The sequence below is a fragment of the Hipposideros armiger genome, unplaced genomic scaffold, assembly GCF_001890085.2.
Source record: "Hipposideros armiger isolate ML-2016 unplaced genomic scaffold, ASM189008v1 scaffold_62, whole genome shotgun sequence".
Taxonomy (NCBI): domain Eukaryota; kingdom Metazoa; phylum Chordata; class Mammalia; order Chiroptera; family Hipposideridae; genus Hipposideros; species Hipposideros armiger.
Window position 1 is genome coordinate 1,799,439 of NW_017731412.1, and position 24,572 is coordinate 1,824,010.

General features: G+C 52.1%; 1 long non-coding RNA gene across 1 annotated transcript; it reads left to right on the forward strand.

The window, feature by feature from the left end:
- Window positions 1–333: 333 nt before the first annotated feature.
- Window positions 334–7,034, forward strand: LOC109382263 (uncharacterized). The gene is made up of 3 exons (XR_002123907.1): window positions 334–495; window positions 3,193–3,435; window positions 6,995–7,034. It is a non-coding gene; the product is annotated as an uncharacterized LOC109382263 (long non-coding RNA).
- Window positions 7,035–24,572: the final 17,538 nt, after the last annotated feature.

The window sequence follows — 24,572 nt, forward strand, 5'->3', positions numbered from 1 at the left end:
CTTGTTCCGCTCAGTTCGTCCCACCTCCTGGGGCCTGACCAATCAGAAGCACCTTCTCTCTGACCTTCCACCAATTGAAAGATCTGAGTTGGGCTGAACGAGTAAGGCTGAGAGGATGGGAGGGGGGAAGGGGCGGAGCTTCTCAGTCCCGCCTCTTCTCTCGAAGGCGGGCAGGGAGTCTTGCATCGGCAGCGGGCGGGAACTGGGGAAGGATGTGAGGATTGGCCAATCAGAGCTCACCTTGGCAACCTAAGGAGCCAATAGACTGCAGGGAAGGGGGAATGAGGCGGGGCCGGCGGGGTTGAGGGGACAGTAGGCGGTGGATGGGAGAACTGGCGCAGCTGCCGTGGTGGCAGCAGCTTAAGTGGCGGCGGCGGCGGCGGCGGCGGTGGCGGCTGCAACAGCTCCGGACTCGGGGCTTTGGCGGCGGCGCCGGCAGGCTGGGCTGCACGGTGCCGAGCCCGGCGCGCGGTCCGGGTTGCTGGGGCGGCGCGTGTAAGAATCCGAGGGGTGCGAGGGATAGCTAGACGGAGAGGGCAGGGGTCAGGGGTCAGAGGGCGCGAAGTAAGGGGTTGCGGCTGGGTACCGTGGTGTGGGAGGCGATCGGGCTGGGCCCAGAGGGACTGCAAGGAAGTCATCGCGCGCTTTTCTCCCTCCAGCCCAATCCGGGGTTTTGCACCCCCTCTCTTCTTCCCTGGCTTCCTGGGGCGACCCCCACGCGGGCGCCCACACCAGGGCTGGGAGCACGTGGAGCTGGAGCCCACACTCTTGTTTCCACCCTCGTTCCTCAACTGCTGGTCGCCCTGGTGCCCTCGGACGACCCCGAAAGAGGCTCATGCCGGGTCAGGCTGCCCGAGTGGACAGGCTGCTGGCCCTTTCCTGGGACCTGTCCCCAGTGGTGACCCTTCCCTTTTGGGTCCTTTATAGAACGGGAAGCAATGCCCGTGGAAGGAGCATTGGGCTAGGACTCAGGAGCCCTGCACTCTGTGACCTTGGGCAGGTCCTTTCCCGGCTCGGGGCCTCACTTTCCCCTCTAAAATGATGGGTTTGAATAAATTCAGATTATGGGACTGGTTCTGGGCAGAGGTATAGGATAACGGTTAAGCGGGATCTAGGTAGGAGGATCCCTAAATTCAGACTGCCTAGGTGGAAATCTGCCTCGACCACTTCCCTGCTGTTTACTTATAAGAGACAGGTTAAGTTAACTGCTCTATGCCTCAGTTTCCTCATCTGTAAAGTGGGGATTTCTCAATAGCAGCACTGTTGACATTTTGAGCCACTAATTTCTTTGTTGCTGAGGGTCTCACCTTTGTATTGTAGGATGTTCAGTGGCATTCCTGGCCTCTATCTTCTAGCACCTCCACCCCTGAGTTGTGACAATCAAGAATGTCTCCATATAGTGCTAGTGTCCCCTGGGAGGGGTGTGTGTGTGCGCGCAAAATAACCCCAGCTGAGAGGCAGAGAACTAAGACAGTGCATGCAAGCAAACAGTCATATATTATTAAACAGTTAAAATAAAATCCACTAGCCATTATGATAATAATAAAATCAGGAAACCTTGATGAGTTGAAAGGGAGAATAGATTTTCCTGCCTTTGAAATAAACACAAGAGAGAATGGCAAAATGTAGATAATGGTCAAAGCTGAGTGGTAGGTACAAGGAAGTTCATTTACATAGTCTCTCTACTTTTGAGTATGTTTGAAAATATCTGTGGTGAAAAAGTTAAACCAAAAAAAACTAAAAACACATAATTCTTAAGACAGCCAAATGGTAGCGTTTCATTTGATATTTCCTCTTCTGTTTCCCCAATACTGAGATTTAAAAGCAAAAAGAATCCCCAGATGTGAAGGCGGCAACAACAACAAAACATCTCACAGGACGTTTGCTGGGAAGAGAGCTGTAGGCATAGCAAATAGAGTTGTGCTCACTTTTGCTGCTTCGTTTTAAGAAGATATGGGCACCCAGGGACCTGCTTGGGGTTATTCTAATGGCTCGTGAAAGAAGTCAATGGTGGGGTTGCCATTCAGGGTTTAGTCTGGAGGCAAAGTTGAGTGAGCCCAGAGAGCCACAGCAGGAGGAAGCAACCTGCTGTTGTTTTCAAGTTCAAAGGTCTGCTGTCAAATCTGCTGAGTCTTTGCTTTTCTCTAGGTCCTCCCCAGAGGAAATGGGAATGTGTATAAATAGGAACTGTAACAGGCTAGTTCTGAGTGTTTGAAATTGGGAGCTCAGGATGAGTGCTTTTGCTGTGTGACTCCGGACATCATTTTAAAAAACACTCTAGTCTTCCCTTTCCTCCTCAAACACCTACATCTAGGAGAATAAAGCCTATATAAGAAATGCTGTGGGCAAATATAAGTGACCTGACACACTCTTTACAGGTCATTGGAGCTAGGTGCTGTCTAAATACCAGGGTTGAGACTTGGAGAAGTAGTGTCGTGGCTAGGAGGAGCACAGGGAGTCAGATTGCAAAGTTCAAAAGTTTGGTTTTCTAGCTGTGGGTTTTGGGGCAAGTTCCTTAACCTCTCTGAGCATAAAGTCTCCCCCTCTATAATGAAGGATAATAATCCTTATTCACTAGGAAGCTTCAGTCAGCTTTATTTAAAAATTGCTAGAACAGTCCCTGGTATATATAGTAAGCACTCACTCAGTATTAACTACTATTATTTTAATGGTTGTGTATTTTTAAGCCTTTAATGTCTTTACAAAACACACACACGCACATGCACACACACACACACACACACACACACACACACACACAAAGAAGGACAAAGAGGTAGAGGTGGAACACATTAGTGATAATCTCAATCTCCAGACATAATTACCATTAACTTTTCAGTACTTGTTCTTGCAGAGTTTTTTTCCTCTCATTTTTTAAATTCAATTATACTGCAGTGCTTTTGTTTTGAGATAAAACTCACACCATATACGCCACCCTTTTAAAGGGTACACTTCAGTGGTTTTTAGTGTATTTGCAAGATTAAGCAACCATCGCCACTAATTCCAGAACATTTTCACCCGTAGTGGTTGTATTTTATTATTATTATTGTTTTTTATTTTATTTGTTGTAAAGATTTTATTGGGGAATTGAGGGAGGGGAACAGACAAGTGAAGCGACGTCTTTCACAACTAGACTGAAGTAGTGGTTGTATTTTAATAAATGTCTTTCTTTTTTTATCCTTCAAACCCTAGAAGATGCCTCAAATGGAGGAGTTTCTAAGAAGCACCTCTGGGCCTGTGGCTTTGAAAGGGAGCTCAAAGCAGAGACTATTTACAGCCCTAGACATCACATCCTGAGGGCTGCAGGAGAGGAGAATATGGCCGTGGCCATGAGTTTAGATGACGACGTTCCCCTCATTCTGACCTTGGACGAAAGTGGGGGTGCCCCACTGCCTCCCTCCAATGGCCTGGACCAAGAGGAGCTGCCTAGCAGAAGTAAGTTGGTAAGGCGGGCTTGGGGTGGAGGGCGGGGGACAACTTCAGGCTGTGAGTTGTGGGCTTGGTGGTCTGATAGCAGAAGCATGTACCCGAATGCCTGACCTTGCATTTGACCTACAAGATCTGACACAGAAACTACTGGGAGGTTCTGGGGTCCTACTCCTATACCCAACTTAGGTATGCTCCCAGGGCCCTCGCCTCCCTTAGCGCCTCAGGCACCCTGGTATTGCTCATGGGTACTCGGTGGGGCCCCGAGGCACACCTGCTCCTTGGCTAGCTTCCCTGCCCCCATTCCTTGTTAAAAAAAGAAACAGATTTCAACACTGGCCTCCGTCTGTCCCAATCTGAAGCCGTTGGCAAGAAAGCAGAGGTGACTGCTGCTTCCCGCTGGGGCTTGCGCTGTTGTGGGTCCTACCTTGCCCAGGACAGGGTAGAAGGGGACAAGCATTTGTCATGATCTATTGATTTGAGGGTTTGGGGTTTTGCTCTGTCTTCCTCTAAATCATAACCTCGCACAAAGTGAACCCAAGAGAGGGCGTGAGCTTTAAATTTTTTGAAGTTCAAGTGTGTTTCTGGCAGAACGAGAGGCCTTAAAAACCTTTCTGGTTCTTGTCCCAAAGCCATTTGCATCATTTGCTCAGGCCTTGGGTGCAGGAGAGGCTTAAAATCACTTGCCTTTCACAGAGGGTCCTACGACGTCAGGGACTAACCCTGGAGGGTCTCCTTAGCAAAAAGGTGTTTCTCCTGCCAGCCATGCCCCTGAGCCGGGACAGAGGGGCCTTGCTGTCCTCCAGGTAACAGGTGACGACACTTGCGTTCAGGGAAAGTTGTCCCTGGCCCTCCCGTCTCCTTTTTCCAGAGAGAAAAGCGTTGTGTCGCGGGGTGCTCAGTAGCCTCTCCTTGGAAGTGATGAAGGGTTCCTGTGGATGGGAGTGCAGTGGGAGGCCTGGCTCCCTATAAACCGGCCTCACCTTGCTTCAGCATGTTCACACCGTCTAGGGTGGCAGAACTGGGTGGTCCAGGAAGGTTAGAATGGAAACAAGATTTTCCCCTCAGAGCTGTTGCAGTGCTGAGAGAGCGGAGACTCTGGTTTCAGGCACACTTCTTAAATGCCCAAGCTTAGTGTTAGGCTCCTTCTTATCCTTTATCTTAACTAAGATCCTTTTGCAAGGTAGGCAGTAGTATCTCTTGCTTCACTGAGGAGGAGACAGTGAGTCAGAGAGGCTAAGTAACTTGCCTGAGGTCACACAGCCAGTAGGTGGTAGAGCACAGATTTGAACCCAGGACTGTCTGAATCCAAAGTTCCTTCCCCTCCTCTTCTCCCCTCCCCCGCTTTTTAAAAAAAAAAACTTTATTGGGGAACAGCCGTGGTCATTGGTTACACATTGCTTTCATGCTACAATGGCCTAGTTGACTCTTTCAAGGAAGGCGTAGCTCACAGTGGCCCATGTGGGGATCGAACCGGCAACTGTGGTGTTATCAGCACCACGCTCCAACCCACTGAGCTAACCAGTCACCCCTCTCTTCTTCCCTTTCATCCTCTCCTCCTGATCCTCTCTCTCCTTTTCCTCCTCCTCCATTTTTCTTCATAAGCCCTTAAATGTAAGCACTGGTTCTTAGCATTTACATAGATTATTTCATCATGTAACCTCAAGATAGAGTTATTGTGACTATCTGTATGTTACAGAGGCAGAAACAGCCTCAGAGAGGTTAAGTAACTTGTCCAAGATTACACGACTGGTAAGCAGCAATGCTTATCTGATCTTGTCTCTTACACTACGGTGTAAGCTGCTTTGGGGAAAGGGGTGTAAATGAATATGACAGTCTCAGCTTCAGAGTAGGACGTCCCCTAGTGAGGGGGGCTGTCTGTCCATGGCCAACGAGGGAATAGGCTGTAAGGGAAGGTGGTTGACATACTCAGGGTGTGGATCATTCTGGAAATAGCCTCAAGGTGCTAAATTGGAATTCTAATCGTTGTTGCATTGGCTCCTTTTAAGTCCTTCCAAAGTATCAGAGCTGATAGCCAGGTGTCCAGCTCACCTGTGGGATCAAAGTGGGAAGAGCAACCTAGTTCTGTGTCAAGATTAAGTTTTTTTGTTTTTTTGTTTTTTGTTTTTTAAGCTGAGCCATCCTGCCACCTGTTGGCAGCTCAATAGCAACTCAGCTCGGGCCGGGCATCGAACCGCTGTTGCTCAGAGCTCGGACTCTTGAGCGAGCTCTTAACCAACTGAGCCACTCTGCGGGCCCAAGATCAGGTTTTGAACTGATGACAGAGCTTGATGAGCAGGATGTAAGCCAAACAAAAAAAGTCAAACTAACCTTGGATAGGCTGCTAGTGGGATGTCCTTATCCTGGCAAAATTGGTGGCTTATTTTGGTTTGTTTCTTAAGAAAAAAACAAATCTAAAACTGACAGGGTCCAGGGAAAGGATGCTTTTTTGCACAGTGTGTCAGTGCCTCAGTTTCCTCTCTCAGGACATTTGCTAACCTCTGAGTGGGTGTAACGCACCAAGCTTGGCTGGGATAACACTGGGGCCTGTCTCAGAAAAGAAGGGATTTCAGAGGAGGCCTTCCTTCCCTTAGTATAGGCTTTTGTTATTTCATGCTCAGATTTTGGCGTTGACCGTCTACCCAACGTCCCCCTTCCCTGTTGTCTGAGCATTCCATCTAACGCATAAATCTGACCTGGTAATTTCCCCAATTTGAAGCTCCCCAGGACTCTCTGGTCCCATGCACAATGAAGACCAAGCGCCTTAGGCTGGCTGTGAGGCCTTGCGTGTTCTAGCACCTTCTTACCTGACGGTTCCTCATTTCCTGCCTTAGTCCACAATGGCGCACGGCTTCTAGTTCAGGGGTCGGCAAACTGCGGCTCGCGAGCCACACGCGGCTCTTTGGGTGCGTCCATGTGGCTCTGAAGTACAATTGAAAATGGAAATAAAACTATCCTAGTTTCATCGATCAAATGTTTAAAGGCTATCATTCACATAACGGTGATTTCATTTGCTTGATGGCTCTCGAATAATTTTTAAATTGTCGTGAGGGACAGGATCGGCTCTTCCGTCTCCCAAGTTTGCCGACCCCTGTTCTGGTTCCACGAATTCCCCGCTGCACTCTTCAACCTCTCTGCCTTGCTGATAGCTCAGTCTGGAATGTCTTTCCCAGCCTCTTGTTTGCTCCTCAGCTTCAGTTCTGTCTTGAGAACCGTGCTGATAATCCCATTCCTTTGAAGCCTTCAGGAACCTCCCCTTCCTGACAGGGTTAATTACTGCCCTTTTCTTTAGTATCTTGATTAGGCTTCCATTATTACAAGTCGCTTACGGTGAGGTAATTACTTATTTAACCATCTGATCACCTGATGTAGGCCCTGAGTGCCATGCGTCTCTGTATCGCCCAGCTCGATGGTACCCTCCACCGGTCACGGTCACAGGAACCTGGCTGGGTTTCTGTATCCTTGTCGCCCGTGGAAGTAGCTGTTTGAGGGTCCTAGTCAGAGGCAGGCAGCGTCCCCTCCTGCCTCTTCTCCTAACCAGTGGTTTGAGTCTCATTTCTCCCAACAGAGCTGATTGTCCTGGAAGCTGCCCTCGTTGTCCCCAGCCAGGGGCTGATATAAACCCTCGAGGTAGTAAGGCATTGGCAGAGCGCAGGCGGAGGTCTTCAGCAGAGTTGGCAGGTCCGTGGGCATGGACCCCTGAGGACGAAGCGGGCTTTCTAAGGGCGTGAGCCTTGATCGAACCTGGGCCCCCACCCCGACCCAGCGGCTGTCACCAATGCCTTCCTCTAGCCCTGGACCTACCTACTCCTTGTCTTAGTCTGCTTGGGCCTCCATGACACAATACCACAGACTGGAGGAGGAGGGGGGCGGGGCTTAAACAACAGAAATATATGATCTCACAGTGCTGGAGGCTGGAAGTCCAACATCAAGGAGCCAATAGGTTTGGTTTTCGCTGAGGCCTCTCTCCTTGGCTTGCAGACGGCCGCCTTCTGGCTAATTCCTCACATGTTCATCCCTCTGTCTGCCAGCCTGTGTCCTAATCTCTTCGTATAAGGACACCAGTCAGATTGGATTAGGGCCCACCCCAGTAACCTCATTTGGCCTTAATTACCTCTTTAAAGGCCCTGTCTCCAAACACAGCCACATTCTGGGGTCCTGGGACTTCAACGTAGCAATTCTAGGGGGACACAATTCAGCCTGTGATGCTCCTGCCTTTCGCTCAGATGCAGGTACCCCGGCACCTGGGGGTGCTGCCTATGACCTTTTACCCTATCTAGGGATGACCTATGCTGGGACATTATCCCTGCAGGAAACTGAAGGGTTTGGACTTTTTTTTTTTTTCCCCCCCTTATATGGGCGAGGATGGATTTTATCCAAGACTCAGATACCTCTGGGCTTTAAGAGTGGCTGCCAAAATGCTACTGAATGACTCACAGGCAGAAGATGTCTGGTTGATAAAGGAGGCAGGTATGAGCAGAGGTATTTAAAGCTTGGAAATCAGGAATAACCTTGAACACAGTCAGTGGGGCTGGCCTTTGACAGTGCAGCTTAGAGATGGCCCAGCGTCTGCGCTGGGCACCCGGCAGCGGTCTGGGCCACCACCAGACACAGTCTGGACATTGTGGACAATATAAGGGGTTTTCCAGGGTATTCGGTCACACTCAGCTTTTGCCTTCTTGTCGCGTTTAAACCAACAGCTGCCTAAGCAGGGCAAAAAAGGTATTGGGGGCCAGGGAAGTGACGGAGGCTTGAACGAGCACTTAATCTCGTGGGCTGCATTGGTGCTGGTGGTTCATGGTTTCCAGGGGACAAGCCACGTAGGTGACAAGGCCTAAGGTAACAGAGCAGCGGAGGACCTTTCCCTCCTTGACTCTGATGCCAAGTATGATATTGGGAGTTACCTGCGACTCAGTGAGGTACCTAGCCATGTGGAATGTCACTGTCCCCTTACAGGGGGCCAACGTGGCACTCTGGCTCCCTTTCCAGAGCGTTCATGCAGCCAGAGCCCCTTGGCATCAGGCTCAGTCAGGGTCAGAGCTCCTAGCCCGAGGGCAGATGTAGCCAAAAACGAGCCGGAAAGGAAGAGCAGTCAAGCTGTATACCCAAAGGCGATCAAGCCCAAGGTGGGCTTTATCGCATAAACCTGGGCCTGTGGTTCTCTCTCTGACTCAAGCGTCCCCAGCATCCTTGCCTAAGGGTGAAGCCCAAGAGACTTGCGTAGCTTTTGTCACTTACGATACTCTGGGTGGTGAAGTGGTTAAGCCTGCGGGCGCTGGAGCCAGCTAGGCCTCCCATCCTAGCCGAGGCCGGGATTCCGCTTCTCCCAGCCTCAATCTCCTCATCTGTACAATGGGTTCATAATAGCATCTCCCAGGGCAGCCACTGGGGGGATTTTGTAAGATCACCTGTGTGATGCCCGTGGTAAGGGCTCAGCCAGTCCTAGGGGGTATTGTCGTGGCCAGAGACTGGGCTGCTTCTTTGGAATATCATGGCACATGCATGAGCAGGGGTCCTGAAGCTAGGCCAAGACCCAGATCCTTTTTGCCTCACTCCTGGCACAGCAGGTGGCCACTGCCAAGCCTGGGAAGCAGAGGCAGCATGGCAGCTGGAGACCCAACAGCAATTAGCTTTTCACAGCCTCCCAGGGAGCGTGGGCATTTGGATCCGCCGGAGTCATTCCCCTGGCTTTCTTAGGGCCTCGCCAAGGCAGAACGCCGGGTGTCACCGGGCCAGCAGAGGCACCGATTAAAATGAGCAAGCACCCGCCATGCTGGGTTCCAGCCTCGTCACCGAGACTGGAAGCCTTTCATTTCCTCGGCCCTCTACATCTTCATGGGGGCATCCTGTCTGTTGCCTCAGGCCCCCCTGCCATGAAATGCCATCTCTCCCCTTCCGCACGCAGAAAGCTGCCGCATCGAAATGGCGGTAGTGGCAGCTGGGTGCGGGCTGGTGGGCCTGCTGCACTGCTCCTTCCCGATCGCCGTAGGGGTGTCTAAATTCACATTTGCTCCGAGAGCGCTTCATGAGCCAGAACAGTCAGCTTCTCACACTCCAGGTTGGGGAGGGAATGTGGGAAGGTTCTGAGGGCTCGCAGCAGTGTGCCTCTGGTGGCTCCTGGTTGCGGCGCCCTCCCTGGGGCTGCCTCCAATTAGAGCACCGGGGCCCAGGAAAAGGAAGCCCCTGCTTTTTAGAGGAAGCACCCAGGGACCAAGCCCTGGAGGGATGTCGGGCCTCAGACCGCCCCACCACACCTTCGCGCCCCGGAAGCCCATGGGACAGCTTTTCATTCTCATCCCCTTTGCTGGGTGAATTCCCCGATTTGGACATTTCCCGACTCTCTGCCTCGTCTCTCCACCAGTCCAAACTGAGGAAGGTCACATACAGTAAAAATAATTGCGAGTATGGAGCCCCTGTCACGTGCAAGGCAGTCAGCGTCCGAGGCGCTTTCGTGGGCCATCTCCCTCACGGGGTCCTCCCAGCCGATCTGAGCAGTCGGTGCTTTCAGTATCCCCATCTGACAAAGAGGAAACAGCCTCTGAGAGGCTGGAAGCGACCGAAGCTCACGCAGCCAGGAAGTACAGCTCCGTGGAAGAGAGAGACTTTCAGGGTGAATTTCTTTTCCAAGAGACAGCTGGTTTCTATCTTGATCTTCCTTTTTTTTTTTTTTTAATTAAACTTCCATTTCCTACAAGGCATTTTATTCTAAACTGGCATTCCATACCTAGAACTCCCTTTCATATTGTAAAAATAGCAAAACCAATGGGGCCTCATTGTACAAGCTGTATGGGACCGTGTCACTTGTAGAGAAAGTGGAAGATATGAGTAAGTGGGGGGAAAGCCCCCCAAAAAACCACAAAGAACAGCCCTGATTTCACCCAGCCGTGAAGTCTACAGCTTTCTCCTCAGTGCGTGCACTTCTCAGCTCTTCCTGAAATGCACAGGCATTTGGCTAAATTTTATATCATGGTGGTGGAAACAAGACAGTTTGGGCTGAAATGAGAAACCACAGGAGTCAAGCTTTTGGAATGGGAAAGGAGGGTCCAGCCTTGGATCGGGGGCCAGCTGGGGCTGCTGAGGAGGGTGACCCCGAGGTCACTGGTTCCCGGGGGCAGGGGACCCCACATCGGGACTTGCCTGGACGATGTCCTAGAACTGAATAATCCATTTAGGCCATGGGTGCTTGGGTTGCCTTTCACGCTGTTTTCTGTTCGAGGTCCCTATCTGGTTATAAAAATGTGCGGTTCTTCCTCTGTTCAGACCACTTGTGAGGGTCTGGTGCAGCGGAAGTGCCCTTGGAGCGACGACCCAAGCGCTCGGCCGCCATGGGCCCGGTGAGCCTGGGACACGGCAGGGGGTGTGCATGTCTGCAGGGATCCCTGCTACTTCAGTCTGGCCTTTCGTGATCATGTGGGATCACGGGCTGATTGTTATCACATTTTCCAATGGTTCAGGAGAAGTTGGAACCTCCGCTTTTAATCAGAAGCCTGATTTCTAAATGTTGGCAACTAATGCGCATTTCTTCAGCACAGCCAATGAGTAAGCTCTGGTCCACGCACTGCCCCTTTATGATATCTGACGTAGAACATACCAGTGCAGGCTTAGTTTTCTGTTAGAACAAACAACTTCAAAATAAGGAAACAGTACAAAACCAACCAGCCACCTCCCCATGGCCCGGGAGGTACTCTTGACCTTTGGTTGGCACTGAGTGGCAGTCGAAACTGGCTGGGGGAATGTCCCCTCTGTCCCACATTCCACCCACCTGTAGAATCGAGGCTGGAGCTAGAAGGCGAAGCCAAGCCAGGTAGGTGAGGAGGGGACGGAGCAGGTAGGCGCATGTCCCATGAGCCCCTTTATCTCCCATTTCTGTTTATTCTCTCTTTCCTTTGTGTTATTGTTCGCGGGATTCTCTCTCTGCTGGAGGACCCGTTTCCCATTTTTCCTTCTTATCTGCATCCTATCCAACTTGACCACCATCTTCTCTTTTCTTAGCTGTTTGATCCAAGCTGGCTGGGACTTTTTTTTTTTTTTTTAGCTTTGATTTTGAGATGTGTAATAAAGATTCAAGCAGGTGTTAGAAGTTAAAAAAAAAAGTAATAGTTCAATAGCTAGTCTTGGTCTTCTAATTCTTCTTTTAATCATTGCCTTCTTGTCAACTGGAAAACTTCACAGGGTTTCAACTGGCTGGCACGTATTCACATTTCTTAAGCGCTTAGAACAACGGCTGTGAAGGTTATAAGAAATGGAGCAGATGGGATTATGTCTGGGAAAGGATCCGTGGTCTGGTGGGCAGTGAGGGAAATGCGTACGTGACATGCTGCATTTGCGGCGTATGTTATAATCGTGGAAGGATTTAGAGGAGGGGAGAGTCAGATGGGCAGGGGGTAGGAGTGGCTTCCCAAGGATGCGGAACATGGGGCAGGAAACGGCATCAGTCTACCCGATTCAGGGATGGAGAAGCGTCAGGAAAGGCATTAGAGAGACCATACTGGAGTGCGCTAAGTCTTTAAAGCGAAGATGAACAGGAAGTGAGAGGCCATCCCAAAGGAAAGGAGCAGAGAGATGGAAGCATCAGAGTGAGTGGGTATGTGTGCCTGGTGTTTGGGTTGGAGGGTGGTGGGGGGAGAGGTTGGATCCAGGTCTTGGAGGGTGTCTCCCCTCCACCTCCAAGGCCGCGCTGGGGCGCGATGAAGTCCCATCTCAGGGGAATGTCTCCAGTTCACTCAGGCTGCCCTGCAAAGAGTGGTTGGAAGCTGTGGCCCAGGGGCATGATGGGACCTGTGTTGTTTGGCCTGAATGGTGTTTTAAACAGGTGTTACGCTTGGTGACAGCATGAGCGCTTAGCCCCTGTGGCCTCACACTCCCCCAGCTTTCCACGTTTGATACCCACCGGGTACCTGCAGGTGTTTTGAGTTCGTAGCCCTTGGAGTAAATTCGGACAGTACAGCACCGTGGACTTGGCACCGTGGTAGGAGGCGAGAGGGCAAATGACAATGAAGGCAGATCAGCTTATGGACAGGTGGGAGTTGGGGGTGCTGGGGCGAGGGACCGACGTGGCGTGGGCAGGAGGAAGGCGGGGCTGTGAGCCTCCCTGTGCTGGCCAGAGCTGTCTGCCGGGGTCCCGTTGGATTTGGGGTGTGGTGAAGAGCGTGTACTCTTGGGTCAAGCTAGCTGAGTGTGAATACAGCTCTGCCCTCTACTGCTGTGGGGCCTTGGGCACTTGACAGAACCTCTCTGGGCTTCGGTTTCCTCATCCGTAAAGGAAACTAATACCAATGCTACCTCAAAGGGCTGTTCCGGGGTTTAAACCCAAACAGCGTGCCTCAGTGAGCCCACTCGGTGGATGGGAGCCGTTATTACTGGGCAGGCAGGCAGACCTATTTTGTGGAGAGCCTAAAGTACCGGTAGCAGCAACTTGGACTTGGTTGAGCAGGGCATGGCTGTTACATGCGTTTGGGCCAGAAAGTAACAGTGACGACAGAGCGTCTGCCCTCTGACCGCTTATCACCTCTGGATGCGGCCTCTAGCCTCCCTGATAGCCGCCCTTCAAGAGCCTGAAGTGGGTCAGCCCTGAGGAGAGATTACTTTTCTCCCTGGGGGGTTGGAGGTAGGTGGAGAGGCTACTCCCAGGATGTCCTCACAGTGGCCGGAGCCGGGTTTGGCCCTTTTCTCTCCTGACCAGGCTCTGAACTTGCGCAGTTTCTGCCTCACCCTAGGCACCCAGGAAACATCTGGATAGTACTGCGCGGATGAGTACTTTCACCACTCTCCTGGCCTGGGCGTAGGAGGGTGCCTCTTAGGAAGATCAGGAGCTGTACCTGGCAAGGAGACAGTCGTTCGGGAAAGACAGCAGAGGGTGGAAGGAATAGATTTTGCTGTGCCCTGGCCCCACCCCGCCATGCCTTGCCTCATTCCACCATGCCAGCTCTTAGGATCAGAAGGGACCCACTCTCCTGGTTTACAAAGGCCTGGCTTCTAACTGCGTCTGGCAGATAAGCTTCTGTTTCCTCCCAGGGCACTGACACAACCCCCTAAACAATCCATTCAACCCAGGGCTGATCAGAAACTTCTCCGCCTGCTCAGCCAGGAAGCGTAGATCTAACCGTCTCTCTTCTTCACAATGAAGCCTTCATGCCTGTGTGTCCCCTCAGTGGAGCAAAAGAGGGCTGGCGTCTGTCCTCATCACCACCTTTCATGTATGGAGGCATTGGCCTCTCGGAATACGACTGGGGCATTTGGATGACAAAGTAAAAAAAAAAATGTTTTTTGGATTGCAGTCCCTGTGTATTTTCACTATAGAAGCAAAACAAGAGCATACTATTACAGTAGCATCCTAATCTTATTTACTTTTTCACTTAAAAATTTATTTTTTTTAAAGATTTTTATTAAAATATAGCGAACATACAGCATAATATGAGTTTCAGGTATGCACCATAGTTGTTCAACATTTAGGCACCTAAAGAAGCGATCGCCATGATAAATCCAGCGACCATCTGACACCGTACCACGCTGTCACAATATTATTGTATTTACTTTTTTTTTTTAAAGAAATTTTATTGGGGAACAGTGTGTTTTTCCAGGACCCATCAGCTCCAAGTCAAGTGTTGTTTCAATCTAGGTGTGGAGGGCGCAGCTCACAGTGGCCCATGTGGGGATCGAACCGGCAACCTTGGTGTTATGAACACTGTGCTCCAACCAACTGAGCTAACCGGCTGCCGCTGTATTTACTTTTTTAAAGGCATGATTTGGGGGCTTTGTTTTTCCACAGAAGACTCACCTGCATCCGGGGAATCTCCTAAGTGAAGATTGGGTGGCTTCAGCCTGCATTTGGAACACTTGCAAATACCTCCTATGGGCGCTCTGTGGGTGCCTCCACCCCTGCTCCCTGGCCCGATGGAAAATCCAATAGCTGCCAGTCGGGGCCCTTTCTGCCACTCGACGGTATAAGTATTCCCCACAGCCAGGCTTGTTACTTTCTTTTTAAAAGCAGTAAGCAACCAATTGAAGTCAGAAAGGATGTGTGCAGTCATGTTTATATAGGCGGTTTATCCTAATATTCCCTCTGAAGTATTGGAATTTATCCCCATTTTTCAGATGTGCAGTTTAAGGCGTGGGAAGGGACGTTACCTGCACGGGCAGATCATGGAGCAGTGGAGCTCATTGGTTCAGCCACTAGTGGGTCGCCATGTGCCAGGCAGGCCCCCGGGCAGGTAGGCATATGGCATACCATAGTCGCAAAGCCCTGCCACCTCCGTGCTCAGGCCCTACCCAGAGGTAGCAGTTCTCCGCCCAGGCTCTAGTGGCCTTGAAAGTTTCATTAACCACCGAGTGGAGATAAGGAAACCATAAACTTAGACCCGCTCACTTGCTGCGAGTTCAGGCCAAGGTCTTGGATCGAGTGAAAGACGAAGCCCTTGAAGACCAAGCGCCCTGACCCGTCTTCCTTCCTTGCCTGGCCCCAGCGGCCTGGCAGTGGCCCCAGCACTTTCCAGGCCATGAGAAATTTTGCCTCAGTTACACTCCTGGCTGACTGCCCTCCATTCTTTTCCTCCAACCCAGAAATCGGAACCAATCATCAAACATTTTAAAACGGGGGGCTGCCCATATAACCTCATTTATTCAATACTCATGTAATCTCATGCATCTCGGTCTTTAAACCACTCCCGCTACCAAACCTCCCTTTGGGCTACTGTCTCTTGGCTTCGGATCTATCCCCACTCCAGCTTTCTTCAGCTAAAAACCTTTGTCCTGCTGACCCTCCCTAACCGGTTAGGGTAGTGGCTGTATTTCCACATCCTCTTCTCTGAGTACGCTCTTTGAACCTCCTCTGGTCTCCGTGCTCAGAGCCCTGCTGGCTTCCCAGCCAGCACCTCCGTGTGATAGATATGATTAATGTCTTACATACCGAATTGGGGTTTGCATGGCGGCACGATGGATTCCTGAAAGTTGAGAAAATAGGATTTTGGTGAAGTAGATCATTTAAAATACAGGCAGGAGGGCTGAGTTCGGCCAAGCATCCTTTTGTAGTATGATTAATACCCCCTGGCTCATCCAGTGTCGAGGTGGGTTTTGTAAGCCACGTGCCCTTCCATCGAGGTTGAACCTGTCTTGTGGATTTCTTGCTTGTGTCTCCGTGATGCCCATGTGGGGTGGCCGGGTTGTACGGGGCAGTATGATATCGTGCCCAACCCAATATTACGCCTGGTTAGATGTTCCTGTTTTGCGTGTGCCTCTTCCTGGTAGTACAAGTTTTGCAAAGGCAAGGGACCATGTCTTTTCTACACATACCCCAGGCACTTAATAAATAGACATCAAATAACATGAGTCACCAGGTTCCAAAAACACCCAAGGTCCCAGGTGACTCTGTTAGTCACATCTTAGCCAGTGCCTGGAGCCATTTGGCGTGACAAGGAGACTCATTCACATGTGATAAGGCCAAAAATAGCCCAGGCAGGGCCTGGCCCCTTCTTCCTCTAGGAGCAGCCTACTTTTTGGACATTTAGGTCTCTGCTTTTAGGGCTTTGCTGTTCTCTAGGAGCCCACATAATTGCTGTCTCAGTTCTGCGTGCCTCATTCCCACCTTCCCTTACATCTGAGCTCACCCCACAACCACCCACCATTCGTAGGCTGCCTTTCTCTCTTGTTCATCTCTTTTTTGTTAGATCGAGGCTTTTATTTTTTTTCTTATTCCTTTAGCTCTTGCTGAAAATCAGCTCGGGAAGAGCGATTGTACTCAGTGCTGGCTAATGGCTTGGAGCCTCTCCAAGCTGCCGGATGCGTTGGCTTTCACTTGTGGGTGGTCGTCGACAAGCGTGATGTCTTCTCTCTGTGACTCTCGAGGGTCCCCTCTTCTTACAGGCTCGGCTGTTCACACTTGGCTGGCCTGCCTCGTTGTCTGGAATCACAGTTTTTACTGCACACCCTGGAGCCAGTCTGGTCGCCTCGACAAGGCTCAGATTTGCACAGAACCAAAGCCCCCTCCGCCTCCAGGCCGACTGGCTCATTTGGTTTCGTTGCCTGTTGTTTTGTACTATTTCCTTTTGGATCCAACACTGTCCCAGGGTGTGTAGGGTTCACACATCTGGAGACGGGGGTGGCTTGGGAGAATTCTCAAGCTGTTCAAAACGTGTGTGTTGGGAGAGTGATGGTATCTGCCGATACTCCTCAGCATTCTAACATTTCTGGAGTCCCTCCGTCTACAGCAAAGGGTGGGGTTGACTTTTCCGCGTGACCTCGTTCTTGTTAGCTGTGCAACCTTGAATGAGGCGCTAAGCTTCAGTTTCATCCCGAGCTCCGGTTTCTTCATCTATAAAATGGAGATAAGAATGTCTCCTCCATTCGGGGCTGACATAAAGAGTAAACGGAAAATTCCCTGGAACGTTCTCACCGTGGCAACTCAATAAGTGGAAATCCTAAATAATAGTCAAGTATCAGGAATTTGCTTTCAACAGGGTAGTAATGTCGCCCTTTCCCGAGCCCCCCTGAGTAGAGGATGTAATGCTAAGGACTGTCTGAATTGAGGACTTAAGCTCCCTTTTGCTTTGATTAAATTCTCTGACTTCCTCTTAAGGAGAGTTAGCCGGGTTTTGCATTTTTTTAAGGATCCAGTTGTGACCAACTGGGGAACAATACGTGAGCTTCCTTGACCGCCATCGGGGTGCACTGCAGACCTAGTTCAACTCGAGCAGCTTTATCTCCGGCCCACTCTTTAAGATGGCGTCTTGGTTTCTCTTCTGTTTTTCTTTACTCATGGTGCCTCTTTGGGGCAGCCTTCCCCACTCGAAGGAAAGGGAAACTGAGGCATAGGCAGGAAGAGGAGGCTGAGCTGGGTCCCTGGCCACTGGCTGCACAGCCTTTCCTGCCTCTGGGAGCAGCGCTAGCCAGGCAAGCCCAGGGCCCTGCAGAAGCCATCCAGCTCTCTGCAGGATGTAGCCTTCCTCCCAACTGTCACTTCCCCAAGGGGCCTGTGCCTCCTGGTTGCCGCTCTTCTGAGCAGAGCCTCCTGCCCGGCCGTGGCCAGTGTTCATGGAAAGTAAGTCCGGCCAGCACCCCCTACCCCCCCCCACTGTGCCCAGGTAGGGGTTAGACTGGACCTCTGATCCGTCATGCTGAGTGGACACCATCAGCCTGCATGGAGGGCACGGCTCACAGCCAGCCTTGTTCCTCTGAGCACTGCTTGTCTGCCGACCCTGTACAGGGGCCCAGAGAGTGCCAGTGTGCAGTGAAAAATGCCTCTCGTCTCCGTTTGCTCCGCGGCGGCTCCCGTCCTGATCCCTGTGTGTTTCACAATTAGCATTTCTGATGCTTCCAAGTGAATACAGACAGATGTTCGCACAGGTGCTGCACTCTTCACTGGGTAAACACAGTGGAGTTTGCATGCCTCTGTGTGTGTGTGTGTGTGTGTGTGTGTGAAGAGCAGGGCCTTTGAGATAATGCATGGTCTTTACAGATGTTTTCTTCAAAGCATCTGAACCGCTTTGCACATGGTAGGTGCTCAACAAATCCTTTGTGATGCCTGACTGGTGGGAGCGAAAGCCTTTTGTTTCATAATAAACCCAGTGACACAGCAGCAGGAAGTACTATTGCAAGGTGAGGCTTGAAATGCACGGACTAGAGAAGGTAGAAATCAGGCTCTGCCTCACTAGGAAATTACCTGCTGGTGTCTAGCAAACCACTTGTTCTCTCTCTGCCTCTGCAAAAGGGGTGGAGGTCGGCAGTTGTGCCAAGACACTCGTAAGGGTGGGGAGGCGGATTAGACAATGGAAATGAACTTGGTGGCTCCTGGCAAGTTAACTGCCCTATAAATTTGATCTCACCGTGGCTCCCCTGGGAAGAGGAACTTGCGTTTTACCCCTGCAGGATGTGTGTAGATGGGGTTACAATGTTAACCAAGACTGGACCACCTTGGCTACCTATTTCTGATGGGTGCACCTGGTCAAAATGCTCCAGTTAGACCCCAGTGGTTCAAGTTGAATCTCCTTGATGTTTACAGCCCACCAGCTACTCCTGCCTCACAGAAGCAGTTGTGGAGGGGGCGGGGAGGGGCGAAACAGCCTGTGCTCAGGCTGCCTGGGCTTAAACCCCAGCCTGGCCCCTTCCTTGCTGTGTGACCTTGGGCAAATCACACAGCCTCTCTGGGCGTTAGTTTCCTTCTCTGTAAACTGCAGATGATAACAGTCTCCAGTTCTCAGGGCTTTTTGACCCTTAGAACTCTGTCGGGTGTGCAGGAAGTGCTGCAGGAGCTGCTGTTCTTGTTATCATTCCCAGGACGTCAGCCTTGTCGCTGGCTGTTTAAGTTTCAGGATTCCTGAACCCTCAGATTTCCCAAACACGCCCAGCTGTTTGCTTCTCTGTGCTTTACACACGATCTTTCCCTTTTCTCAAATGTACCCCCGCCCCATCCCCACCCACCGCGTGACACCTCTTCATCCTTCATCCTTCAAAAGCCGGTGCAGACATTGTCCCTGACTTCCTCCCTGCCTCTGCCCACCAGCCCCGGTGGAGGGATGGCTTGTTATAACATCCTTTTCCGGCTCTAATGCACTGGGATGACATCCTTTTCCGGCTCTAATGCACTGGGATGACATCCCTCCTTTCGCCTCCTAACAGTGAACTCCACGAAGGCAACCTTCATGGTTTTCCTTTGTCAAATCCGATGCCTAGCACAATGCCTGGTGTAGGCAGCAGGCGCTGAATAAATGCCTCCTGGAGTTAAACCTTGTTCATTTGCATCTGGAAGGTCAGCCTTTGTAAACTTCACTCTCCCTTTTTCTCCCCCAAATTACCACCTGATTTCTTAAAATTACTAGAGTTGCTCTCAAGGTCCTGTTGGCAACCTCAGGAATGTAAGGTTCCTGTGTCGCCGGTGTGGGGGTGGGCACCTGGGGCAGTAATCACTACCCTCCATCACTAAGGGCTGCTTATTTTCCCAGTCTCTCCTGAGAGCCTGTTGTTTCCAGTCTTCGCCCCTTTCATCTCCTCTGTTTATAGCTACTGCTCTCAACTTTCTAGCCAGTTCAGGGCCCTTCCATGGCCGTCTTATGTATCTACAGGGAATCCTGGTTAGCTGGCCGGAAACAAAGTTGGAGGTGGTACTGGACATCATCCTGGCCACTTCCAAACCAGAGTTCCTCTTTCTAGAACAGTGCTTGACCCATGGTACCGGTCAGGGTGAGCCGTTCATTTTTTTTTTTTTCCGCCTCTGGCCTAAGCCTTAGGCCGGATGCATTTTGGGCTTGAGGCCAACGATTCAACTGGGAGGGCTCTGTGCCAATTCTTGCCTCTCGGGAGGTCAGCATATTGGCGAGGGATCTCTGCCTGGGTGCGCAGCCTTGACTCGCGTGCCACGGTAACGTGGGCCTGCCTCCCCCGCCATCTTGCTGTCAGTCATCAGCAAGAGAAGGCCTGGGCAGAAGGAAACGTGCTCTCTGCTTGCTTTCGGCAAAGTGTCCCTTGCCCGATTTTTATCTGGGGGCCTTTGCAGAGCCAGCCGGCACAGAAGCAGTGTGGCGACACCGCGCCTGGAAAACTCATCAGTATCACTGTGGTTTATTTTTCTCTTCCAGCATTTTCCCATGGAGTGAGGCTTTCCGTGACAACTGGCAAACGGTTAGGCGATTGCTCGTTGTCGTTCTGGTGGGCACCGGTTTCTGGGGGGCTCCAAGTGCTTTGTGGGTATTGGCATTTGTTTCTGTGATGCCCAGAGCACGGTTGGCACCAGTCCCAGTTAACAGATGAAGAAACTGAGGCTCTGGGGGGTGAGATGGAGGACGGGGGAGGGGCACGGCTGGGCGTGAATTTGGGCGCCCAGGGCTACCTTGTTTGTCTTGAAGACAATGTGTAGGGTGTGTGCGTATGTTTGAGGTTGTATACATGTAAGAATGAGAATGAAAAGGAGTAAGGATTGCATGGGGGTGGGCTCCTCAGTATAAACCTGCTGAGAACGGTCACTGCCTTGCATTCTTTCTGATAAGAGCTGCCTCTCCCAAGGAGCTCACAATAAAAGTATTCAAAGCAGCCCCTTGCCCCAAGCCCCAAAGGAAGGCCCATTGGTCTTCCCAGCCCTGCAGACCCTGCACTGGCTGGATGGGAGCGAGTCTCAGGCGCCCTCTCCTCGCCCCGTTCTCTCCCTCTCCTCCCTGGTGCAGCTTGATGGCCGGCATATGGAAACTGTTTCTATTTACCCAGCGCCACCAGGATGCTGCCGCATGCTGTGCTCCAGCGGAACGGAAACCTTGGATTCCCCGCAGGGCCGTTTCAGAGGCTGCATGCAAAGCAGCCAGCTGTTTTGCAGGGAACGTCTGGGCCCTGTTACATCAGCGCAGAGGAAGCGTTACCATCTGTGCAAACAGGTCATCCTGGTTTGTCTGCCTGTCCTCTTACTTTGAGGCCGACTTTCTGTTTTTGTTTTGTAGTCTCATGCCTGTCAGCTCAGGGCTTTCTTTCAGTTCCTTCTCTGTCTCCTCGCCAGTGATTTTAGCTCACCCCCCACCTGGGCTGATGGCCAGGATTCAGGGAGGGTAGTTCAAGGGTAGATGTTGCATAAATCTTTGGTGGCTAAGGTCTGCGGGCCTGAAAAGGCTACGGACTGGTTTTCACATGCTTTTCACATGCGCGCTGTCTGTCCAGGGCCCCAGAAGCATAGCACAAACCCTTTCCCTGTGGGGAACTTCCCCTGGGGGTGCAGAATGGGGTCTCCCTGGTTGCCAAGAATGTTCCGGGTCAGCGTGCTCTGGCCTTTTTGAAACCTGCGAGTGGAGAAGCTGGCTTTCTGTGAGAGCCAGGAAAATGGCTTCTCCCACCCTCCTGCCTGCTGCAGCCCAGCTGCCTCCTGGGAAGGTGGAAATGCTGAGACGAGGGCCAGCCATCTTCCTGGAGGAGGCAGCGGAGGGCCAGCTCCCAGACAGCCCCATGGTGAGGTCATCCCGTCTCCTCCAGCTGGGCGCTTGCGGTATGCCTCCACCTTGCCTTTCCAGCTCTCCCGGAAGAACCCACCCTGCCCCGGGTGAGGACGGTGCCAAAGTCCGATGCCGCATGTGTTGATTCTTGATCTCTAATAATCACCCGTGTGAGGGCCGGCCGGGCACACAGGACAGGGCTGGGCCTGCCGTGCTGCGATGAGAGCCCGCCCGACCGCTCCGGTGGCCAGCGCTCTTTCTGAGAAGGAAATGCTCCCAAAGATGCGGGCACCAGTCACGTACCTGGGGACCTTTCTCCCAGGAAGTGCAGAGTGGGCCCAAGTGGGCAGGAGTAGGCCAGGGCAGGTAGGTGCTAACAGCCACCAGAGCCTTAGGCCCCCCCAGGCAGACGACCCGGAGCAGACCCCGTGGGTCTCAGTAGGGACGTGGGGACAGACCATCCCCTGGGACTTCATGCCCAGTGGTGACCAGTCAGGGCAATGGGGAGTCCCTGCACAGCCTGTCACCTTCTGCTTTGAGAGAGTTCATTCTGAGGAAGCCCCTGGAATCTGTTCCCCAGTGAGCAGGGCCCCCTGTGCCCACCCCGGACACCACCCCCTCTGTACTGCAGGCCGCAGGCTGCCGCCTGGGCCTCTCACCTCCAACAGGCCCCCCACCTACCTCCACCTTTTTCTCTTTTACGACCCGTAATTGTCCTTTCCCCTTCGGGAAGCTGCTGAGTCTTCCTTATACAACAATCAAGCCCCTGGGAGTTGGAGCGTGTCCATCGCCTCTCTGGCCACTTCTCCAACCGAGGAAGCTGGAACCGGTTGGAGCAGAGCAAACGGGGGGGCAGGGAATTAGGACCCACACGTTCCCCTGGCCCCCACCTCTTGCAATGCACTCAGAGTGCTTCTGGACTTGGCCGCAAGGCTGCTGCCCCTGTGAATGAAAGGAACAGGCAGGGCCTTGGCTCCCTGCCTCCCATGTGCGCCCTTTCTGTAATCCCTAAATGAGCCGCTCGCTTGGGCCTGGTGGGAAGGGGGCTCTTGGAAATGACCTGTGGCTTTCTTGAAAAGCCCCTCAGTGGCCCTAGTCACCTAGGGCCTTTCAGCCGCCTCCTCACAGAAGAGCCACAAACAAGCTATCGGGTTCTGCCTTTTGGGACCTAGTCTGCAAGCCGAGGTCGGTGTTCTGAGCAAGCACAAGCCTGAATAGTTAGAAGCAAGGAACAAAGTCCACCCTGGAGGGGAGAAGTCGCCATTCTCCCCCCTCAGCGGGTTCGTGTCATATTTTTCCTTTCTTTTCTTCCTGAGGCTCTGCCCTGAATTTATTCTTAAACAAAAAGTCCCTCTTCAGCAAATCCTTAAAAGAATTCTCTTTTGAAAACACCAAGAGGTCATGTCACGCCCCTTCTTAGGGCCCTTTGGGCACTGTCCCCCCACCCCCATGGCACTCTGCATGGGGTCTACCCACCAGGCCCTGCGAATCACCCCTCCTGCTCTGCCCTCCATGGGACTGTGCTTCTGGAAACTTCCAGGCAAAAGCTTCCATTTCACTTCCATTCGGATGTTTGTGGAGTGCTTGTTGTGTCATGCCCGACACTGTTCTGGGCTCTGGGGACACCCCGGTACACAAGACAGAGGTCCTTTTCTATCAGTGCCTCATGGAGCTGGCATTCCAGGCAGGGAAGCAGGCACTAAACAGGCCCACAAGTAAATAAATGCCCTGCCAGGGGGCCAGTGCAAACCCAGGGGGACGCACAGAGCAGTGGAAGGGAGAGACGGACAGAGTGGAATGGTGCTGTGACTTCCCAGCGGGGAGCCAGGGGGAGCCTCTGAAAAGAGGAAGTTTAGGTGGCACCTGGGAGGGAGATGGAAGAGGGCCAGCCAGGTAAAGATCCGGGGGAGGGCAGAGGCAAAGGCGCTAATGTCCTCTGCCATCTGTGCCCGCTCCTTGCCGCCCACCCCGCACCAGCACTCTTACTTATTTTACCCAGGACTGCTGTGTCTCGGACACCGGCTCCTGCCGTGGTGTGTGACGGTGGCAGAGGAGGGGGCGCGGGCACATGAGATGGCAGCGCCATCCAGCTGCCTGCCTTTGGCTGCTTCTACTTCCGAGTCCCATTTTGGCTCCACAGGAACAGAACGAGGAACGTGGCTTGTGGTTTGACCTTCTCCTCTGTCTGCCTGGGGCTTCGTTCTTTCAGAAATGGGCGCTGGCATCAGAGTGGGGAAATGTTGGCGCTGGGTGGAGAAGGGCCAGCGTTACCAAGGGCGGGCTGCAGCCAGATGTCCCGCCTCCTACGAGCAACTCCATTTCAGCGGTGGAAGCGCTGCTCTATTTTTTATCTTTTCAGCACTACCCTGTTCCCTTTCTGGGTTTCCCGTTCTTGAGAGGCCTGTAGACTCCCCAGTTGGAGCTAACCAGCCTAGATTGTGCCCCCAGCCCTGCCTCTCGTTAGCTGCATGAGCTCAGGAAGGGTCCTTAGCCTTTCTGCGCCTGAGTTTCCTCAAGTCTGAAGTGGAAATAACCATATTACCTTCTTCATAGACTGTTGTGAGAATGAAGTGGGTTGATGGGTGTAAAGTGCTTAGACGTGTATCATTTATTGCCATAGAACAAACCACCCCGTCGTAGTGCTTACAGTGAAAATACCACTTGCTTTGCTCATGAGTCTGTAGCTGGGTGGGGCTTGGTGGAGGGGTAGTGTTTCTGGACACTTGACGGCCCAGAGCATATGTTTTTGAGATGACTCATTCAGCTGACTGACAAGTTGGTGCTGAGCTTGGCTGGGCTGTGGCCGAGGGGCCCCGATTCCTCTCACGGGCCTCCCCGCCGGCGGCATGGGCTTCCTCAGCATGGTGGCTGGGTTCCAAGAGCAAGGGTCCCCAGAGGAAAAGCTGGGAGCATTTTTATGCCCTAGCTTCGGAAGGTGTAAGTGTTCCGTCCTCATCCTCCATCGGTCAAAGCAGCTGCAAAGGCTCACCTGGTTTCAAGAGGAGGAGACACAGGCTCCGCCTCATTGTAGGTAAAAGGACATAGCAAGTCCTCCGGCAGCTTGGAGGACGAAAGAGAATGCTGCCGTTCTCTTTGGAAAATAAAACCTACCACAGAATGGGCTTGAAACGTGATTCTTTTCTTTTTTTTTTAAGATTTTATTGGGGAGTTGGGGAAGGGGAACAGCCAAGTTGTTGTCCTTCACTCTTAGTCGTGGAGGGCGCAGCTGGCTCAGCTCCAAGTCCAGTC